The following is a 14,002-nucleotide window of genomic DNA, read 5'->3' as shown; positions in this document are numbered from 1 at the left end:
AATGCATTCCAGGTATGGGATGGTCATGTGTAGAGGTAATAGCCTTTGGTACTGGAGTGTGGACTGTGACTGTTTCCCCTTGATCACTTAGTTATTGTTATACAAACAGCATTTGCAAACTCCTCTCCTGGGGTGAATGGAAGCTGACTCAACAGCCTGTCTCTATGCATCAGCTTGTTGGCAAAAATGGGAAGGCTTTTATTCCCCAAAGCAGTGTTCCTCTTGCAGAGATAGAGATATCATGTATAATAAATTGGGAAAACTTGTGAAATGAAACATCTGTTCTGTATGCTAAAGTGCCAAGCCACTCTCAAGATATGAATTTCCACTCTATATTCTAGGTGCTGTGATAATGAACTGAGAATGAGTTTGGAAGGTTCATCTATTTTCAATAAAAAATTTCATCATTTCTCTGCAACTTCTGTAATAATTATTTTGGAACAATTTAGATAGGAAATTGAAAGAGACAGAAGGAGAGGAATGATGACAGAACTCAAGAACTGGTGAAAGAATCAATAAAGTTAAGGAACATTGAGAAATGAATTTTAATGATGTAATCAACAATGCCTTCAGCTAATTTTACCAGATCAACAAAGCCATTATATTGTATAGATGGTGTTTATTTTGCTACAAATGTGGAATGAAAGATGCATTATCAAATGCACAAATCTCCTATATTTAGGATCTAAAAATTGCATAGATGTTTCAGAAGATAAATTGTGGATATTCTATTATAGAATTTTTAAAGAACAGGTTTTTTTTCCCTAATGCAATGAACATTGTATTCTTTCTAACATATTGCTGGCTTTCAATCGAAACTAGTCTCCAAGATCATTCTTGATTTTGTAATATACAATACCAATTCATAGATTCCCTCAGGTGCCAGGCATGAAAGGGGTTTTTTTCTTTAAGGTTAATTTATTTGAAAGGTAGAGTTACACAGAGAGAAGGTGAGAAAATGAGAATGAGAATGAGAGAGCAAGAGCAAGAGCATCCATCCTGGCCGGCGCCGCGGCTCACTAGGCTAATCCTCCACCTAGCGATGTCGGCACACCGGGTTCTAGTCCCAGTCGGGGTGCTGGATTCTTTCCTAGTAGCCCCTCTTCCAGGCCAGCTCTCTGCTGTGGCCAGGGAGTGCAGTGGAGGATGGCCCAAGTACTTGGGCCCTGCACCCCATGGGAGACCAGGAGAAGCACCTGGCTCCTGCCTTCGGATCAGCACAGCTCCGGCCATTGCAGCCATTTGGGGGAGGAACCAATGGAAGGAAGACCTTTCTCTCTGTCTCTCCCTCTCATTGTCTATAACTACCTCTAAAATAAATAAAACCTTTAAAAAAAAAGAACTAAGATACGAACATGTCTACTAGCTGCTGTTACTCCATTTTCCTATTGTATTTTACATTGCATTTTTAAATTATTTTTAATTATATTTTTTGCCAGGCAGAGTAAGACAGTGACAGAGAGAGAGTTATAGACAGTGAGAGAGAGTTGGCGAACTCAAGAGGCTTCCATAGCCTTGGCAGCTCTTGACAAGAGCCTCGGGTGATTACTGACGTCATAAATAAGAGTGTCAATTGTTAAATCAACGAGAGTCACTGTACACTTGCTCCCCATGTAGGATCTCTGTCCTTAATGTGTTGTACTATGTGAATTAACGGTATAACTAGTACTCAAACAGTACTTCATACTTTGTGTTTTTGTGTGGGTACAAACTGTTGAAATCTTAGTATATACTAAATTGATCTTCTGTATATAAAGATAATTGAAAATGAATCTTGATGAAGAATGGGATGGGAGAGGGAGTGGGAGATGGGATGGTTGCAGGTGGGAGGGAGGATATATAGGGAAAAGCTGCTATAGTCCAAAAGTTGTACTTTGGAAATTTATATTTATTAAATAAAAGTTAAAAAAAAGAAAAAACAAAGTTAAATAAAGATCTTCCAAGATGAGCAAAAAATGAAACAAATTTGTCATCATCTGGCAAGCCTTGCAAATGATACTTAAAGATGTACTACATAAACAGAGGAAGACACTCAGCATCATGGAAGAATGTGAAGGCAGAAATCTCCCTAGAAAAAAGAACCAAGGATATTCAAAACAAACAATAAGACCATTTATAGTAAGTGGCAAGATATATCCATTATTTATCAATAAGAACCTTGAATGTAAATGGACTAAATTCTCCAGGTAAAAAGCTACAGACTGGGCCTCTGCACCCACATGCAAGACCTGGAAGAAACTCCTGGCTCCTATCTTGGGTCTGGTCCAGTCCTGGTTGTTGTGGCCATTTAGGGGGTGAACCAGCAAGAGGAAGCTCTCTCTGTCATTGTCATTCTATCTTTCAAATGAAAAAAAAAAACCTTAAAAAATTTTTTACAAAGATACAGACAGGACCAGCACTGTGGTATAGTGGGTAAAGCTGCCACCTGTAGTGCTGGTATCCCATACAGGTGTCAGTTTGAACCCTGGCTACTCCACTTCCAATCCAGCTCCCTGCACCTGGGGAAGCAGCAGAAGATGTCTTTCCCTCTAACTCTATCTTTCAAATATATAAATAAACAAATATCTAAAAAAATCAGTCCTATTCACAATACCTACAAGATTTAAGTACATTGGGATAAATTTAACCAAGGATGTCAAAGATCTCTATACTGAAAATTATAAAACATTAGTGAAAAAATAGAACATAAAAAAAAGTAAAAATCTTCTATGTTCATGGATGGGAAGAATTAATATCATCAAATTGCCTACTTCCCAAAGTGATTTACAGATTCAGTGTGATTCCAATCAAAATACCAAGAACATTCTTCACAGATCTAGAAACAAACAATGCTAAAATTCATATGGAAACACAAAAGACCCCGAATAACCAGTTATTTATTTATTTTAAAATAAGTTACAGAGAAAGAGGAAGAGATCTCCATTTGTTTATTCTGCAGATGGCTACAATGGCCAGGACTGGGCCCAACTGAAGCCAGATGTGTCTTCCAGGTCTCTCATGTGAGTGACAGGAGCCCATACACTTGGACCATCTTCTGTTGCTTTTCCCAGGCTATTAGTAAGGAGCTGGATTGGAAGTGGAACACCCAGGAGACGAACTGGCACTCACATGGGATGCCAGCATCACAGGAAGTGGCTTCACCTGCTACACCACAATGCCAACTCACAAAGCAATCTTAAACAACAGAAACAAAGCCAGAGGCATCATAATACCAGATTTCAAGACATGCTACAGGACTGTCATAATTAAACCAACCTGCTAGTGGCACAAAAATAGACATGTAGATTAATGGAACAGACTAGAAATCCTGGAAGTTAATCTACACATCTATAACCGACTAATCTTCAACAAACAAGCTAGAGTCATTCTCTGCAGAAAGGACAATCAATAATTATTTTTGGGAAAATTGGATTTCCATATGAAGAAATTTGAAACAAGAGGAAACTAGAGGAAAATCGAGAAAACACAGCAAGATATTGTCTTTGGCAATGATTTTTTGGATAAGACCCCAGAAGCATAGGCAGTAAAAGCAAAAATGGACAAATGGGATTATATCAAGGTAAGATGCTTCTGTACTGCAAAGGAAACACTTAAAGTGAGGAGGCAAACAACAGAATGGAAGAAAATATTTGCAAACTATGCATCTGATAAAGGATTAATATCCAAATATATAAGAAGTTTAAAAAACTCATTAACAATAAAACAATCCAGTTAAGAAATGAACAAAGGATAAGAATAGACATGTTTCAAAGGATTAAATACAAATGGCTGACAGAAACATGAAAAAAATGCTCAGGCTCACTAGTCATCAGGGAAATACAAATAAGAACCACAATGAGGTTTCGCCTCACTGAATTTAGAATTGGCTATCATCCAAAAAAAAAAAAAATGCTGACAAAGATGTTGAGAAAAAGGTACATTGCTTGTGAGTATGCAAACTGATAAATCATTATGGCAAACATTTTTCAGAAAACTAAAAACAAACCTTCCATAAGATCTAGCTATCCTACTTCTAGGAATATATCTCAAAGGAATGAAATCAGCATATGAAAGGGATACCTGCATTTCCATGTTTACAGCAGCTCAATTCCCAATAGCTAAGATATGGAATCAACCTAGATATCCACACCGGGTATGTGTGTGTGTGTCTATTACACACACAATGTAATATCATTCAGCCATAAAAAAGAATGAAATCCTGACATTTGCAACAGAATTGATGCAACTGGAGATTATGTTCAAATATCTAAGACACAAAAAGACAAATATCATCTCTTTTTTTTTTTGTGGAAGTTAATATACATACAGAGTATAAAATTGTGTGGATGTCATATTATTTGATACATAGTTATTAATAGTGCTTCACTGAATCATACTATGTAAATGACAACATCCTCTTTCTTGTGGGGAGCAACTCGGACTAGACTAAGTTACTGGAATTAAGACTTATTCTATGCATCTGCTCTCCCACAATATGGCGCTGAGAAGGGAAACAGCTTCTACACAGCTGCCTCCAGTTCAGCCAATAAACTGTAGGACCTACTCCTGATTGGAGGAGAGCAGCGTACTCGGCGTGTGGGTAGCAGAGTTGGGATTGGTGGAAGAGGACTATAAAGGAGGAGAGAGACAACATGCACCAGGAACATCTAAGGGGAACATCTATCTGAAGGAACACCTGTGCAGCCCCCAAGAGAGCCGGCCGACGGTGTGCCGCTCCCCCGCGGAAGTGGGGAATGTGGCAGGGGGAACCGCCCTTCCACGGAGGTGGAAGGGACAGTAGCCAACCCGGGAAGAACCAGCAGCAAACCCGGGGAGGGCCGAGCAGACGAAAGAACAGCGCAGGGTCCTGTGTCGTTCCCCCATGAAGACGGGGAGCGACATAATGGTGCCGTGACTCGGATATGAAGCCTAGGCAGGGCTTAGTGTCGTTCCTCCACGAAGACGGGGAGCGACATTTCTCACCTCACCAAAAAAAAAAAAAAAAAAAAAAAATGGAGGCAGGGAATAGTAAGGACTCTTGGAGTACTAGTTATGTTTTGTTATTAATTTGGGTGTTGGTTATGAGTGTGATCAGGGGACAAAAACTCATTTATCTCCACATTTAAGTGCATTTCTTGGTATATATACTCTATATCATTAAAATGTTATTTAGTAATAAAAACAAGTCTCCCCTTACTTTGACAAACTTTGCAAATAATCACCATTGTCAAAGACCATTTTTCCCTTGGAGACATTGAGGGGGAAGTACCTCCCCAGTCCTGAAGTCTGCATTTATGGATACCCCTTTAAGACATCGGATGTATTCTTGGATAGAAGCTGTGGTCTTGCATCAAGTGGGTGGGTGCTAAGTTGCTGATGAACTTTGGTTCAAATCCTTAAGGTAAATCAATGCTATTACTCAAAGTTGAGAAGACTTGGGTGATGTCTTTCAGACATTAATGTGCTTAAGAATCACCTGAGCATTCTGATTCTGTGGATTCTGACTGGAGCTTAAGAGTCAGCGCTTTTTTTTTTTTTTTTTTTTTTTTTTTTTGGACAGGCAGAGTGGACAGTGAGAGAGAGAGACAGAGAGAAAGGTCTTCCTTTTTGCCGTTGGTTCACCCTCCAATGGCCACTGCAGCTGGCGCGCTGCGGCCGGCGCATCGTGCTGATGCCATTGCACTCCCGGGCCACAGCAGAGAGCTGGCCTGGAAGAGGGGCAACCGGGACAGAATCCGGCGCCCCGACTGGGACTAGAACCCGGTGTGTCGGCGCCGCAAGGCGGAGGAGTAGCCTATTGCGCCATGGTGCCGGCCCCCCTTCTTAACCTTTTAGAATCTGTTTTATCCAACATTTTACATGAGATATTCCCCATGCCATTCATTATTCTTTAGACTCATAACTTTTAATAACTGTAGTTTTTAGTCACTTGAATGTGTATTGATTTATTTGATCCTTCACCTTTTGCTTAAAATCTGAACTGCTTCCTGTTTTTATCTGTCATAAATTGTGCTGCCATGAGAATCTGTTCATCAATATTTGTTGTCTTCTTTGAAGTCATGTTAGAGTACACCATCAGGTCCAGAAAACTTGAGATGTATAAAACAAAGAAAACCTCTAAAACAAATGTGTACACCAAAGGCTCTCAGAAACAGAAATTATGGAAGCAGAGTTTTCCTTTTCCTATCATATGTACCTGCAAACTCTGTCATAAAGTATAAAGCTCAAAAGTCATTCGAATTTCCCCACAGAAAATATTGTAATTAGGGATTGTGTTCCAAGACTCATAATGAACTTTATGAAGGGAAAAACATAAGCTGTATAATAATATCAAATATTAAACTTGAGTATGTTCGATACACTGGAAATAAACCTTATGCACTGGGTTTTTACAATCACCATAACTTTATACAAAAACTAAAATTCTATCAAACAGGAAATACTTAGTTAATAATTCAACTTCTCTGGTTCACTGCTACATCCCAACATTCCATCCTGGCTCTAATTAAGGTGACATCTAGCCCAATACATGCTTTTGAATAGAAAAAAAGCACTCATTTTTCAAGACCCTTCTCTCCCACTGAATTTTTTTTTTTTTTTTTTTTTTTTTTTTTTTTTTTTTACTTTGTAAAATGTCTACAACGTGAAGGGTACGATAGACATGGCAGCCATGGCGTGCTGTCTGCATCACCAGGCAGAGGCTCCACACCAGAAAAGATGTATGCAGAACCAAGAGTCAGTGTATCCCATCACTCCTGGGTGTGTTTTGGAGCTGTAACCTGCCACTTTCCTCTTGGGTGACTGCATAGGAAGCTCAAGACCTGCAACATAGTAAAAAGGAAGGATAAGGACAAGGTCAAAATTTGCTTCTTTCCAGGTCTCCTACCTCGATCTTGTGCGAAGCCATCATAGGAACTGAGCAGAACTGATGATCAGGATGATCAGGGACATGCAGCTTGCCATCTTAGCCAACATGCTGGGTATGTTGCTCCTTTGTTTGCCATTTTCTATCACCACGAGGACGTCAAAAATCCCAAGAAGCAAGTGTGAAAGGGACACTTTCTCTGCCCTTTGGTTCCAGGGCACAGTTCGAGGCAGAGGGATGGTGGGAGGGGCCTTCATATTTTATCCCTTCTACCCACCACAACATGCAACACAGCTACACCTGAGTTTTTCCAAACACGTTTTATTTCCTCAAAGTCTTGAGGAACAAAAATCAACCACCAAATAAGACCCACCATTAGGGACTGCTTTTTTTCCCCTCCTACTTCCTCTCTAACACTCTTCCAGTATAAAAATGTGGTTTGTGTGTGTGTGTGAAACAAATAAATTAGTGCTTCTCAAACTTAATGAGCATATGATGACCTGGAAATTTTGTTAAAATACAGATTCTAATTCAAAGTCGAATTTTGAGATTTTACATCTTTAACAAGTTCCCAGGTGATCTGGCTACACTTTGAATAGAAGGACTCAAGCAATCATAAATTTGACCTTCCCATTCAGGAAATCTTTGATTTAAAACACTGTTACTCTTAGTTTGTTGAGACTCTTTTCGTTTTGTTTTAAATGCTTTTTAAAAAAATTTTTATTTGAAAGTCAGGGCAGGAGGGGAGAGAAAGAGAAATCTTCCATCCCTTGCCTTGCTTCCCAAATGCCTACACAATTGAGACTGGGCCAGGATGAAGCCAGGAGCCAGGAACTCCACCCACCTGTGCTTCAGAGGGGTCAGGGGGAGAGAGAGAGAGAGAAGTCTTCTGCTGGTTCACTCTCCAAATGGGCTGCAACAGTGGGGCTAGTTCAGGCCAAAGCCAGAGCCCAGAATTCCAACTTGATCTCTTACATGGGTGGCAGGGGCCCAAGTAGTTGGACCATCTTCTGCTGCTTTCTCAGGCACATTAGCAGAGGACTGGGTCAGAAGCGGAGCAGCCAGGACTCAAACCAGTGCTCCAATATGGGATGCTGGCATCACAGGTGGTAGCTTAACCTGCTATTACAACAACACCCCAATAAGACCATATTTGAATCATCACCAAATAAATGATATATAGTTTTCCCCTGATATCTTCAGGGGATTGATTCTAGGAATCCTTGTGGATATCAAACTCTAAGAATGCCAAAGTTCCTCATTGAAAATGATATACTACTCGCATATAACCTACACACATTCTCTTGTATAACTTAAGTCATCTCAGATTATTTATAAAACAACGCAATGTAATAAGTTGCTGTTACACTATATTGTTTAGAGGATAATGACAAGGAAAACAGTCTGTACATATTCAGAATGGATACAGTTTTTTTTCACCAACATTTTTAATCTGCAGTGGCTTGAATCAGCAGGTTACATGGACTTGGCTATGAACCATGAACTGTACAATGCCAAGTGTCTCAGGAGTTTAGAGGGAGGAAAGAGCTCTGAGGGTGAGGATGCTTATAGAATGGCAGAATGGGAGGACACAGGACACGACCCTGCCCTCCCAGAGTCCCAGCTAAGGCACAAGTATAGATGGCACAAGAGGTGGACACCTGAGCTAGGATAAACCCTCCTGCTCCTCTGGAATTGAGCTTTTTAAGGAATGGAGTGCCTCCTGCCATCAGCAGTGGTTTGCGACCAAAATCAGTCAACATGTGTGCAGATTGTTATAATTTTGCCATTGTCTCACCTACTATAATCACATGGCTATATTTTAATTCTAATTTATTGAATTTTATTACTAGGAGTTTTTAATTGGCACTTTGATGATGTAACACCCTTAGCCATTCTCTCACTTATGGCCTGTAAAGGCAGCTTCTGGGATGTTGAGGAATGTATGGCTGTTGCAGAATTTTTCCTCTCCTGAAGTGGCTTTCCTCTGGTTTCTGCTGCATTCCCCATCTACCCTTAGGTATTGTAGCCATTGGCGAAAGGCAGTGGTATTTTAGAACAAATTAAGACTCTCTTTGGGAAATCAGTTCCTCTAACAAGTATGTAGTAGCCTTAAGACAGCTCCAGAAAATATTCTTTGATTCTCCTGCCCTAAAGGGATAGAGCGTAATTCCCTGTCCCTTAGTGTGGGGCATTTTTCCCGAAGATTTCAAAATGGATGGAATGTCATTTCTGAGATCAAATTATTAAAAGATTGCAGCACAGTGGGCATTGTGGCTCAGATGCTTAAGCTGCTATTTGGGATTCCTGCATCCCATATTGGAGGACCTGTTGGAATCTGAGCTCCTCTGCTTGTCTTCCAGCTTCCTGCTAGTGTGCCAGCAAGGAAGTAAATAATGACACATACTTGGGTCGCTGCCTCCCATGTGGGAGACCCAGATGGAGTTATGGGCTCCTGGTATCAGCTTGGCCTAACCCTGCCTGTTGTGGGGAGTGAACCAGTGAATGGAAGATCTCTCTCTCTCTCTCTCTCTCTCTTCCCTCCCCATCACTTTGCGTTTCAAAAAGACTGTAACTGCTCCCTTGCCTGGTGCATGCTCACTCTTTCACCCTCTTAAATTGCTCACTCTGAGGGGAGGTCAGCTGCCACGTTGTGAGGCACCTGTGGGGAGCACATGGTGAAGAACTGAGGACTGCAGGAGCCATGTGAATGAGCTTGGAAGCAAATGCTTCTCCAGTGGAGCCTTCAGTTGACCACTCTCTTGGCAAACACCCTGACTGGGGTCTTGTGAGACTCTGGAGCAACCACCCCGCTCATCTGTTCCTGGAATCCTGACTCTCAAAGCTGTGAGATGACATTTTCTGTCTTTAGCTGCTGGTCTGGGAGTAATTTGTAGCACAGCAATTGTCAATGAATACAATGTGTCTGGAACAAGATTTTTTTTCAGCCAAGAACCTACTGTTCTAAGTTCACTGAAACTGGTTCTGCACTGAATAATACAGTGGAAAGTAATATTTAGTGTCAGGGTGAATCCATGGCTCAGTGGATGCAACAGAAATGAAGTGTGTGTTTAAAAAACATCTCACTTCTTAGGGAAAACAATAAGCTGTTTGTTGTCATTAAAAACATTTGATATTCCGGCCGGCGCCGCGGCTCACTAGGCTAATCCTCCGCCTTGCAGCGCCAGCACACCGGGTTCTAGTCCCGGTCGGGGCGCCGGATTCTGTCCCGGTTGCCCCTCTTCCAGGCCAGCTCTCTGCTGTGGCCAGGGAGTGCAGTGGAGGATGGCCCGAGTACATGGGCCCTGCACCCCATGGGAGACCAGGATAAGTACCTGGCTCCTGCTGTCGGATCAGCGCGGTGCGCCGGCCGCAGCACCCCGGCTGCGGCGGCCACTGGAGGGTGAACCAACGGCAAAGGAAGACCTTTCTCTCTGTCTCTCTCTCTCACTGTCCACTCTGCCTGTCAAAAAAAAAAAAATTTTTTTTGATATTCCAAGTGCCTCTCTTTCCCATACTACACACTCCAAAGAGAGTAGAAGACAAGACTACAGGTTGATTTACTGAGGCTTCTGGGAGCTGCCCTGTAAGGGAGAAGTACCCATAAGTTAGAACCATCTGGTTTTGAATGACAGAAGCAAGAGTCAAGCTAATAAGCAACAAGATAATTTCCTGGTTTAAATATCTTGGAAGTCTGGTGGTGGAATGAGTTTCAGAACTGTTTACACAGGTTACTGTCTCCCTCTTCTTCTCTACTCTGCCTTCTCTACTTCTTGCCTCATTTTTTCCTGTGACAGATGGCTTTCTTTAACCACCAGTAGCCCAACTTTTCATCCTGAGTTTACCTACTCCTAACATTGATTAATCCAACCTGAGAACACTCTGATTAACTAGCTTGGGTCATAATCAAAGATTGGGGGAAGGGTGGTGGAGATGCTGTGATTGACTGTTTTGATTGGATCACATGGGGAGGGGGCGTGATGACCTATGGGACCCAAGAGGAGCACAGGTGAGAGGGCTTGTAAAGCAGAAATATCATCACCACAGTCCCTTACAACCTAGGGGCATGACAGAAATAAGCCAATCAGACACAGCTGTGTGCTGAAGGTTCTTCGGAAAACAGGCCAACCTCAGCAGGAATGGAGTTTTCTTCTAGAAACTCCCAGAATTGGAAGGTTAAATTATTAGGAAGTCATTGGAGAGCATGGCTGGACATCCAAGTATATTCCACTTAGAGCTGTTCTACTTGTAAGATGATAAGTTCTCCACCCAGTAGGTGATAAGAATGAGGTCAACTTATCCTTATATCTCTAAGAGTTTCAGAACACAATAGAATTGTGGAGGTGATAGACATCTGCTCATTTTTTTTCTTATGTCAGTTTGAAATTTATGTTTAAGATTCAGATTTTTATATCAGAAATATGTGACATTTAAGTAATTTTATTAAATTTTATATTAAGAGTGAAAATATTTTGCACTGGAATATCAGTTCAAGAATAAATGTATACAAAAATGTACCAACTCCATCCTATACATTAAGAATCAGTGTGTTAGGGGTTAATGCTGTGACACAGTGGGTTAAGCTGCCACTTGCAATGCTGGCATCCTACAATGGAATTGCTGGTTTTAATCCTGGCTGCTCCATGTCCAATCCAGTTCCCTGCAAATGGGCCTGGGAAAGCAATGCAAGATGGTACAAGTGCTTGGGCCCTGCCACCCATGTGGTAAACCAGAATGCTGTACCAGGCTCCTGGCTTCAGATTGGCCCAACCCCAGCTGTTGCAGTCATTTGGAGAGTGAGCCAGTGAATGGAAGTTTGATCTCTTTTTCTATGACCCCTCCCTCTCCCTCTGCAACTCTGCCTTTCAAATGAACAAATCATAAAAAGGGATCAGTGTGTTAGAACTGAAAGAAGACTTACAGATCCTAGTTAACTGAGTTTTCTTTTAACAGAGAAGAAGCATCTTTTTGAATGTTCAATGGATGTTTGTATTTCTTCTTTGAACTACCTTTCAGAACTCTTTGCCAGGTAGTGGGTGTTTGGCCTAGTGGTTAAGGCACCTGGGTCCTACATCACAGCACGTGGGTTTGGATTCCTGGCTCCAGCTTCTGACAATCCAGTTGCCTGCAAATGCAGACTCTGAGAGGCCTTGATTATGGCTCATGTAACTGGGTTCTTCCACCCACGTGGGAGATCCGAGTTGAATACCAGCTTCTGCCCCACCCATTTCTAGCTACTGTAGGCATTTGGGAAATGAGCCAGTAGATGGGAGTTGTCTTTCTGTATCTCAGAAAAATAAAAATGTTCTTTGCTATTTTTCTATTGGAGAATTAGTTGCTAGCAATTTGTAAGTATTTTTAACATATAGAATATAAATATACTGGGCCGGCACCACGGCTCAATAGGCTAATCCTCCACCTGCGGCGCCAGTACCCCGGGTTCTAGTCCCAGTCGGGGTGCCGGATTCTGTCCCGGTTGCCCCTCTTCCAGGCCAGCTCTCTGCTGTGGCCAGGGAAGTGCAGTGAAGGATGGCCCAAGTGCTTGGGCCCTGCACCCGCATGGGCCATTGGAGGGTGAACCAACGGCAAGAGGAAGACCTTACTCTCTGTCTCTCTCTCTCACTGTCCACTCTGCCTGTCAAAAACAAAAAAAAAGAATATAAATCTGTTACATATAGTGTACAATGTTTTTTTAAATCCATGTTGGTATGCTGTTTTTAATATATAAACAAAGGTTTTAAATTTTTAAGATTTATTGATTTTTGGCCGGCGCCGCGGCTCACTAGGCTAATCCTCCGCCTAGCAGCGCCGGCACACCGGGTTCTAGTCCCGGTCGGGGCGCCAGATTCTGTCCCGGTTGCCCCTCTTCCAGGCCAGCTCTCTGCTGTGGCCCGGGAGTGCACTGGAGGATGGCCCAGGTGCTTGGGCCCTGCACCCCATGGGAGACCAGGAAAAGCACCTGGCTCCTGGCTCCTGCCATCGGATCAGCGCGGTGCGCTGGCCGCAGCGCGCCGGCCGCGGCGGCCATTGGAGGGTGAACCAACGGCAAAGGAAGACCTTTCTGTCTGTCTCTCTCTCTCACTGTCCACTCTGCCTGTCAAAAAAAAAAAAATTAAAAAAAAATATTTATTGATTTTTATTTTTATGTATTTGAAAGACAGAGTTAAGAGAGAGAGAGTCAGAGAAAGGTCTTCCATCCTCTGGTTCACTCCCCAAATGGCCACAATGGCCAGGACTGGGCCAGGCCAAAGCCAGGAGCCAGAAGCTTCTTCCTAGTTTCCTATGTGGCTGCAGGGGCCCAAGTGGTTGGGCCATCCTCTGCTGCTTTCCCAAGTGCATTAGCAGGAGCTGGATTGGAAGTGGAACAGCTGCAACTTGAACCAGTGCCCACATGGGATGCTGGTTTTGCAGGTGGCAGCTTAACCCACTATGCCACAATGCCAGCCCCTAGATTTATTTATTTGGAAGGAAAAGTTAGAGAGAGAGAGAGAGAGAGAGAGAGAGAGAATATCTTTCACATGCTGGGTCATTCCTGAGATGGACACAAGGGCCAGGGCAGGCCAGGAGCCTGGAACTCCATCTTGGTCTCTCACATAGGTGGCAGGGGCCTAAGCGCTTGACACATGTTCTGCTGCTTCCCCAGGTGCATTAATGGAGCAGCCCAGCTGGCATGCAAAATGCTGGCCCCCAAAGTTTTAAATTTTGTGTAAATTATTTCATATCTGTTTTCATGGGTAAAATTTTTGTGTTTAGATTTAGCATGAATATTTCCCAATACCCCAACATATTAAATATCCACTTATGTTTTCAGCTTTTTATGGGTTATCTAATTTTTTAAAAAATTCATCTTCAATTATCTGAAAATATTAAATCTCAAATTTGTGAGTTAAGCATCTGCCTTCATTTTTCCCAAATGGTTAGCCAAATGTCCCGGAACCATTTATTAAGTAATCCAGTTTTTTCTCATGTATTTAAAATGCCACCTTGAGTTAAATATTGAGTTTATTTGAGGTGGCAGAACTGATCAAAACATTTAATAATTGAAAACAATGTTTTATATAAGTAGTATTAACTTTGTAGCTCAACTTGAAGAATGGAAAAAATAGTTTGAGCATGTTACTTTTGAAATAGATAATTTGTGAAAAATTATTATGATGG

The 14,002-nt window shown here is 42.0% G+C and overlaps 1 pseudogene; it reads left to right on the top strand.

Annotated features, from left to right (window-relative positions):
- The first annotated feature begins 6,916 nt into the window (after positions 1-6,916).
- Positions 6,917-7,029, top strand: LOC149121983 (dolichyl-diphosphooligosaccharide--protein glycosyltransferase subunit 4-like; annotated as a pseudogene).
- Positions 7,030-14,002: the final 6,973 nt, after the last annotated feature.

The sequence above is a fragment of the Oryctolagus cuniculus genome, chromosome 15 (assembly GCF_051225735.1).
Source record: "Oryctolagus cuniculus isolate XC-2025 breed Fujian yellow rabbit chromosome 15, ASM5122573v1, whole genome shotgun sequence".
In the NCBI taxonomy this organism is placed as follows: domain Eukaryota; kingdom Metazoa; phylum Chordata; class Mammalia; order Lagomorpha; family Leporidae; genus Oryctolagus; species Oryctolagus cuniculus.
This window is presented reverse-complemented; position numbering and strand designations above follow the sequence as displayed.